Here is a 9,298-nt window from a genome sequence, read left to right on the forward strand (position 1 = left end):
GATATTCCTTTCTTTTTAAGGTAGATGTAATAGTCCTAATAAAAAGTTGTAAACGATTAAATAGTTTGGATTGAAACTACGAATGGTCTATTTAATCAAGGCTATCAGCATGCAAGATGAACCGTAAGGCCTACATTGACAATGTTTAAGTAGTATTCATCCTATTGCTGTTTTGTTTTGTTTTTTTGCGTGTGCAAACTGCAAACTAATTATATCCCTGCAGATAGGTCGAACATTAATATTAATTATCTAGTCAAGCAAGACCTTTCACGAACATCAAGTGGTTAGGAACCTATTGAAAGGAGAAGGTTCACGAAAGGTTAATATTGGCCCTAAATTTTTGATGTTTTTTAAATCGGGCCAAAAAATTACAAATCTCACATAGAAATACTTGTAATAATACTATTAAGACAAAAACATTTTTTCTGGCACTTCCTTTACAATTTATGAAGCTATGACCCCTGAAATAAACATCATTTGTATTATACTGTCAATTTTGGTACTTTTTTCCATAATTTTAATTGTTTTTGTCATAATTAACCTTGGCCGCCATCCACGATCCAAAAAGTTTTTATATTGATGAATTCTATATCAAAATTGGAATCTTTTGGTTACAACACATTTTGGATCGTAGGTGGCGGCCAAGGTGTTTCTAAAGCTTTTAGGTCTGAAAATTGCACAAAATCATTATATTTTGATAAAATGTCCAAAATGGTCTCACTTTGGAGAATATTATGTACTTTTATGAAAAAAACTAATATATTTAGCATTACGACTTTTGAAATAGACCCATTTACGAACCAAATTGAGACCTTTGTGGTGTTTTATGATAAAGTTGATATTTTAGGCCATTATGTGCCATAAGTGAACCTTGTCCTTTGACAGATAGGTACAGAGGCGCAATTCATTTCAGGTAATTTTCCTCAATTCTTCAACTCATATCGTAAACTTGGATATGTATGATTACTCGTTTCGAAGCTGAGATATTTTCACATAAGTGGTTAAATTTTCGGGGTAGTACGAAGTGAGATTCGTTTTTCCATAATTAAGCACAACCCGAAAGGCCTTCAGCGGCTTCTCGCGGTAAAAAATCCCTTTTTTCAAACAAAAAGTTCTTTGAAAATTTAGTTCTATGCATACATTTAATAACTTCATAGTTTTGTTCACCTTTTTTCTATGGGCCAAATCAGCATAAATGGTTAAACTCAGTCATTTGTAAACAATTGAAACATGTCAAATATCACTACACAGAGATTTTTTGTGTTCCTCAATTTGAGGCGCATTAGGGAGATGAGTTCCAAATCAGTCGATCATTTAATAAAACACACGCTAGTGCCGAGTTAAGTTTGGTTTAAAATAACAGATATGTATGAAAATTGTCCAGTGTACTGTTGTGTTTGCCAGTTTATTTCCGACGTATAAGTTTGACTGTCCCTTTGGTACCTTTCGCCTCTCTTTTTCAAGACATGGATACCCCAAAGCTAATGATATTTCAACTCTGGTACGGCATTTTTACCTATTTAGATAGAAGACTTAGGTATATTTTGCTGTCGATATATTTTATGCTCCTGGTCTAAAATGTCCAAATAAATGTCAGATCTGTATATTACGTATTAATGATGGGGGGTCTCAATTGAAATCCAAAAATTTCACAAAATGTAGTATATATCATGTTTTTTCAAAAATATAATAAAAACTATAGGTCACCGGGCTTTTTTTGCACGCTATAGGTTGTGCAAAAATGTTAGATTTTATATATATTATGCATGAAAAACCCGATTTTGTGGTATAAATAGAAAATAATACCATAAAATTTTAAGATAAAATATGAGAAGATAGCTCTAATAATATGCTTTCAGATAAGAAAAGGAAAAATGGGGTCACCGGACTCGTTTTCTTGCTACATAATAAAATAAAATTTATAAATAAAGGCAACAGTAGTATACCACTGTTCAAAAGTCATAAATCGATTGAAAGAAAACAAATCTGGCTTACAAACTAAAACCGAGGAAAACACATCAACTATAAGATATAACAAATTCTATTATAAAAGTTACCTTATTTGAGTTATCTCCAGTTATACGGCAAATTTGAAAAAAATTGAATCAAACAAAAATATTCTGTTTTTTGTAAAATACATCCGTAAAATATGATAAAGCACATTAAGACTTGTTGCCTGATACGATATTTGTGTTTTTTCAAGTAACGAAAGAGAGAGAGTAAGTGAGAGAGTACCTGCTAATTGTGTGGCCATCTCGCGTTCGGAAATTCTGACTGGGTCTGAATTTGCATTATAACTAAAAAAGTACATTCTTTTCTAGTCAATGCAATATCATATATTGTTTCCTCCTGCCTTGGAACGAATTTACTATATTCTTCCAACAGAAATGCAAGGTTACAGTAGTTAACCAATTTTTAAATCTCGTTAATTGAAAAAGACGAGACATACCAAACTACCAATTACAATATAACCACATCGCGTGAACTAAAAATAAACAAAACAGGAAGCAACGGCAGTTTAAATGTCTCAAACCATGCATCAATCAGCCGCCATCTGAAACCACCATCAGTCAAAATGTCAGAATCATGAAAAAGTCACAGTCGTTTAAAATACATGACAACTATTGTTTCCAAAGATCTAAGACTGCGAAAAAATGTCGAGAAACAGATATATTTTATCGGTAAACACAAGCTTGATGACGATGGTAAATCTTATAAAGTGTCGAAATCACTCGTTCTTACTCATATTTGTTTAGAGCAGTTTTGTAGAAGGAACATACCCCTGCAACTTAAGTCAGTAAACTGTGAACATGCATGAGCGTAAGGTGTCATTGAAATACATGTATGTAAACTCACGAAGGGCAGACGGTATGTTCTTGCGGAAAAAGTTGAAAAATAAAGATTGGCAATTCAAATGATTTCGTTTGTCATATACTCTTGTTTGTAGACATTCAATTGTGTCAATGTCGTAAAAGATCAAGATGTGAACATGGTGAAGCAAACATGGTACTTTGACCTATGCCTATAATGGTTTACTTTTATAAATTGTGACTTGGATGGAGAGTTGTCTCATTGGCACTCATATCACATCTTCTTATATCTATATATGGTAGTAACGTTAGTATTTATAATTTCATGATCACTCGGATGTATGAGATTCGCCCATTCATTGCAATTTGGATTATTGAGAAACAGGAGATCATCATAATATATGAAAGATAACGTAAAGAACTGTGTTAGACATGTTGATGTCTTTTTTTTTTCTTTGAGTAGTTTTGATTAATTTTTCTTCATATGAGTACAAAACGAAAACCGGAAGTAGAAGCGTACAATTCATCCCTATTCTGTTGGAATATCAATGTAAATCTGAAAGATTATTAGCACTAAATTCTTCCTAACTCATACTCATATCCGGATAGTTCACAAGGTAATAATCTAAAACAAGACATATAACCCTACTCGGAAACATTCTATTGCAGACTAGACGTTCCTTTTTTTTCTTAAATAATGCTTGCTTTGGGGAGAAACAACCAATATCAATTGTCAAAGGGGTGCAACATCAAACCTTCATCAGTACACAAGCATACAACCTTGAGACCACCAATGTGTTTTGTTATCATGCATAAAGAAGTATACCTCTGCTCCAAACCAGTTAAAACCTCCAGAATGAAATTTGTACGTTGATCCACCAAAGTGAACAATAGTCTATGGACATGCTACAAAAACCAAGATATCAAATATTATTGGTTTTTGACAATGATTTTGTCTTTATTTACAAACAATATGTAAGGAACTTTACTATGTGTTAGTTTTTTTGTTGTTTTTTTTCTGAGAAACATGAAAAGATAAAAGATATACTTTTTGCAACTTCGTTTTGTAGATTTTGACTTGAAATTTCAATATATGTTGTGTCGCAATGCCAATGAAAACCAGGCATAACTTAGAAATCCTGTTAAACAAGATATTTTTTTTTAACTTCATTTTGCATTGTTTACTCTCTGTTTTGTATGGAAATTTTAATTTTAACAGTGGCATTTGGGTTATTATCTTTAGAAAATTGATTTTGATTTTACAGTTAATTTGATTGGTAATGTAGTGAAATTAGTTTCTGGACAAAAATAGCCTACAATAGAATACTGTATATGTACTTTTTTAGCGGTGTATTTATTTTCACCGATTTTGCAATAGGAATACTTTCGCGAAAATATATACACGCGAATACAAATGCAACGTACATGCATATAAAATACATTGAACACATATCACTGGAATTTACGACCACCTGCACATGCAAGTTAACCTTGTTTACCTTACATAACATCATTTGAACTGTGTAACTGTTAAAACAACACCAGTGATCCATACAGAAAACCAATTAAGGATTATAGGCTAACAATTTTTTTAAATAATACATATTCTAAACGATGACCATGAAAAGAGCAGGAAATTATAATAACATCTCTTGTATTTGTTGATATGCAAATGATCTAATGCAGTAAACTGTCCGGAAACAGTAGTTTATTTGCAGCTTTTTTGTATTTAGACATACCAAAGTGATGACTGATACAGATTGAGATGTTTTGATGTAAATATGAACATTTCGGGGCCTTTTATAGCTGACTATGCGGTTTGGGCTTTGCTCAATGTTGAGGCCGTACGGTGACCTATAGTTGTTAATTTCTGTGTCATTTGGTCTCTTGTGAAAAGTTTTCACATTGGCAATCATACCACATCTTCTTTTTTATATTCTTTTATATATCTGTTTACATATTAAAACATTTTGACATGATTTAACAATAGTATAAAACTTTGTTGTGTTGGGAAACTCATTTCCCTTACCAGGAGATAGTAGCATGTCTACAGGTGATAATAAATTCATAGAAACAGAGACAAATTATTTACAGGATTAATTACAACACTGAAAATATACCGGACATATGGAAACTAATGGATTAATAGCCATACATTGTACGTAAGAACGTTTTGATAATTAAATGGGAAATCTTAGTCTGCGCCAATCTTAAAACAGTACATGGAATATCATGGACACCAAAGAAAGATTTAAATGCCATAATTCTGTGCATCTGGAAAAGAGAAAAAGGCAAATCACTTTGAAATTGTCGATATATATATAAGAATTCTTTGCGAAGGTAATACCAGTTGGAACAGGTAATAATTTTAATTCATAGTGAGCTGTTCCTGCGAATTGGAAATCATGAAGTTTGAAATTATTTCTGGGATGAATTGATACAAATAGGTTTCATTCAAAGCATTTTTAAGATGTAATGAATTTTAATAAACATACTGTACATATGTCTTTTAGATAGAATAAAAATCAATTTCCTGTGGGAAGTACCAGGCATATTGTTGTTTGACTCCACTTTATTTTGAAAAAAAAATACTAGATATCATTGTAATCTAGATTTTTACCAATGTCAATGTTTTCCTTACTGACAATCATGACGTCATTCATTTAGTACAAAACAGAAAAAACTGCAAAAACAGTCTCATATTGATCTTGTCATTAATATTTAGATACATATTTGAGCATGATGAGAATTTAAGGTCACACACAATACACAATGTTCGACATGTTCATGACATCACAATTGACCTTTCTGCACAAAAGTGTTTAGATTATATTGACTGTTCATTTCTTAATAAAATTAACCTAATTTTGAAAGGCTTGAATAAGTTTACTATTTTTGCAATTTTCGGGGGCCAAATTATACCTCCTCCTTTTTTCATTTTAATTCAACTTAAAAAAAGGCCGAAACATTTCACATTAAAATATTGAAACAGGAATTCGAAAGAATAATAGAATGCTATGAAAATGAATGATGCTCAAGATTCATTGTATGAGTTATGCCCCTTCATGACCAATAGCGCTGACAGACTGGAAATTTGAAATTTAAATCTTTCCATTCAGGGCTCTACATCAAGACTTGTTTAACTTGTCCTTACAAGAAAAATTACTTCAGAAAGATAAGTCATAAGTAAAGCAGGTCATATATATATATATATAAATATACTGTAACAAGATAACAGATACAAATATACACGTATTGAAAAAAATTGCAAAAATTATATTAAATTGAAAATCCCTAATGTTTCTTTTATGTGTCACATGATCTAGAATTGGGAATGTAATAAGCTGCCAATAGATCATAATATATTTTCAATGGGTTCGTAAGCTAAGAAAATATTTAATTTGGTTTTAAACACAACTTTCCAAATTCAAATTCCAAGATTACCTTATAATCTGATATATCGTTTTAAAAGGTTAAAGATGCATCAGATGACACTGACTTAGAGAAATCATTCAACTTGAAGTTGACCGACTGGATATTAACAATGAAATTTTAGCACTTCGTAAAGGTTTATGTACATTTTTTTATGAAGACAGAGTACCGTATAAGAAAAAGTATGTGGAATAATAAATCCACTATACTAGACATTAAATCGTTACATACATAATGCAAATAAGAATAAGAAAGCACAAATACAAATAAGAGAACTGTCAAAAAGTATACACAAAGTGGTATGGGCCATATAGTGTTACCCTTATAAATCTGTCATTCCGCCATTCTGTCTTTCCGTCATTCCGTCATTCTGTCTTATAACAGTTATACAGACTTTTTTCAAAACGCCTACACATATTATGCTGATTTTTAGTATGTGAGTCTACTATGATGAGTAACAGATTGAGTTTACATTTGGTTCCGCTCCGCTGATTGTTGTCGAAGTACGGGAATTGGACTTTGAAAATTTCGTGAAAATAACAGTTATACGGACTTTGAGTTTACAATGATGATCAACAGATCAAGTTAAGGTTTAGTTCCGCTTTATTGATTTTCTCTCGAAATTACTGTCTTTGGACTTTGAAAATTTTATGAAAATAACAGTTATACTGATCTCAAATGGCCACTCCTAAAAAAAACTCCAAGCTTTGTTTCGGGGGGGACCATTCATGTCGTTCTGACACATCAAGTTTTTCCTCAATTTTTGTATTGTAACATCATTATGTAATTTCTATCTGAACAACAAAATCACAGACAGCACGACCAAAAAAATGAACATGATGAATGAGACCATGTACTCCAAATATGCCAGAAGGGTTTCAATCTCCTACTATAAATGTATATAAAGTCCTGCATGTCAAATCCGAAAAAAAATAGATTTAACTAGAAATATATGTGTATATTGTAGTCATGTTATACATAGAATTTAAATTGGTCTTATTCAATATCTTTGACAAAGTCGTTCAACAAAAAACTGGTGTATACATGTATAGCTTAAATTTTTTTTATTTCAGGAGACTGAGCAAGATGAAAAACACACATGGAACTGTGACCTGTTTAGGACCCTCAAAGTGACCAACAGAACATGTCAATATCTGTTAAATTTTGTTTTGTATATTTGACTATTTGGGATATTGCTGTTGTGACTTCATTGTTTGATAGAGGACAATGTTCAAACTGTCATTTAATCATTTATGGATTTTTAAAAGCTTATTATTGAATGATTGAAGGAATATTTCGAATTTTGATTTGTAGGCTAACATTTATATGTTATATATAAGCATTTCTCTAATTCTATGGAAATTTATCCCTTTCCGAACCCATTGTATAAAAAAATTTAATCAACGTGTGGTTGTCAGTGATCTCAGAAGATGATTGGATGAGTTTAAGGGTCATAACCTTTCTCAGCTCACTGGATGCATCAAAATATGCTAACAGGTGTTAATGAAATTGACAACTTTATGGAAAGTGGAAGGCACTCGAAGGGGATTTTAGTTTAGCAAAAAAGGAAAATTTATTTTTTAATCATTAGAGAAACAGATTCTTACATAGTTACTCGTGGATTATCGGATTTATCCAATCTCGATAGTTAAATTATAAATTTTAAAGTCCTCGCCCAGGCTCGGACTTTAAAATTTATAATTTAACTATCTCGATTGGATAAATCCGATAATCCACTGGTATCAATGTAAGAATCTATATATATCTATATATTTAACTGGACTTGCTATAATTTTTATTCACATGTACCTATAATAATTTTCATGTAAATTAAGGCCAAATAAAAGTCTCCTGAAAAGCTTTATTATCATGATTTTTGGGCCAATTTAAATGGCAAATTTGATGCAGGATTTATATTTCATCAATTTAATAAAGTTGTATATTTGTTGTTATAAATTATTTGTTACATAGTATGGGAAAATGGGAACAATTTATTTCAAAAATCGGTTAAAAGAATAAAAAATGCCAAAAGGTGTTATTTTTCAAAAAGTATTATTCTTGCACAAAAAAATCACTAAATATCAGTTTGGTATGTCCTTAGTAAATTTTTTGCAGTACATGCTTTTGTTTGTTCTAAATGTATTGGTTAAATAAACTAACTATTATGTTATTCACACTGAAACCAAGTATTCGTCACATTTTATGTTGTCCAGTTATCAATCTTATAAAATAAGGAGATGTGATATGATTGCCAATGAGACAGCTATCTACCACAGTTATCTTGATGCCACAATTATTTCTTATAGTTAATCAGCATCATTGTGACTTATGGCAGTACTCTTCTGTATATTCTGACTTTTATACATACCAAGTGATGGAGATAAAAAGTGGTTTTGTTCAAAAGGTTTAGAAGATGCTAAGGCACAAAATAAAAATAAGGAGATGTAGTATGATTGTTATGAGACAACTCTCCGCCAGAGACCAAATGACGTAGAAGTTAATAACAATAGGGCACTGTACCGCCTTCAATAAGGAACAAAACCAATCTGCATAGTATGATTTGGCCAATAGTAAGGGCTTGATTATTTGTAGGATTTGTCACCATCAAGAACATCATATATGACTAAATTCTAAACAATTGTATATACTGATGTATTAGTGTGGCAGCTTTAACTGTTGCCCTCTCCATAGGCTTGAATGAGTTAAAGTCCTGGGCAATAACTTTAAAGTCATCAAAATCAATCATAAAAATATTAACAAATCTGCCAAAAGTATGCATTACACATATATATATATATATATATATATCTTGGCACAAATCTGTGTTTCTACATCCTCCTCATTGAGCATAATTCATATGAATTGGTAAATGTACTAATGTATAACTGCCCACAATGTGTTTGTCAATATGTATATTAATTTGGTAGAAACTGGTTAATAAATTCATACTATGATGTCAATCCTTTAACTAAAGTTGCCCTTGGCCTAACGAGCTGAACATTTCCCCTCCCCCTTACCATGGACAAGATCTATGGTCATGGAAGATGGCAAATCAG

The sequence above is a fragment of the Mytilus californianus genome, unplaced genomic scaffold (genome assembly GCF_021869535.1).
Source record: "Mytilus californianus isolate M0D057914Y unplaced genomic scaffold, xbMytCali1.0.p SCAF_10, whole genome shotgun sequence".
Classification (NCBI taxonomy): domain Eukaryota; kingdom Metazoa; phylum Mollusca; class Bivalvia; order Mytilida; family Mytilidae; genus Mytilus; species Mytilus californianus.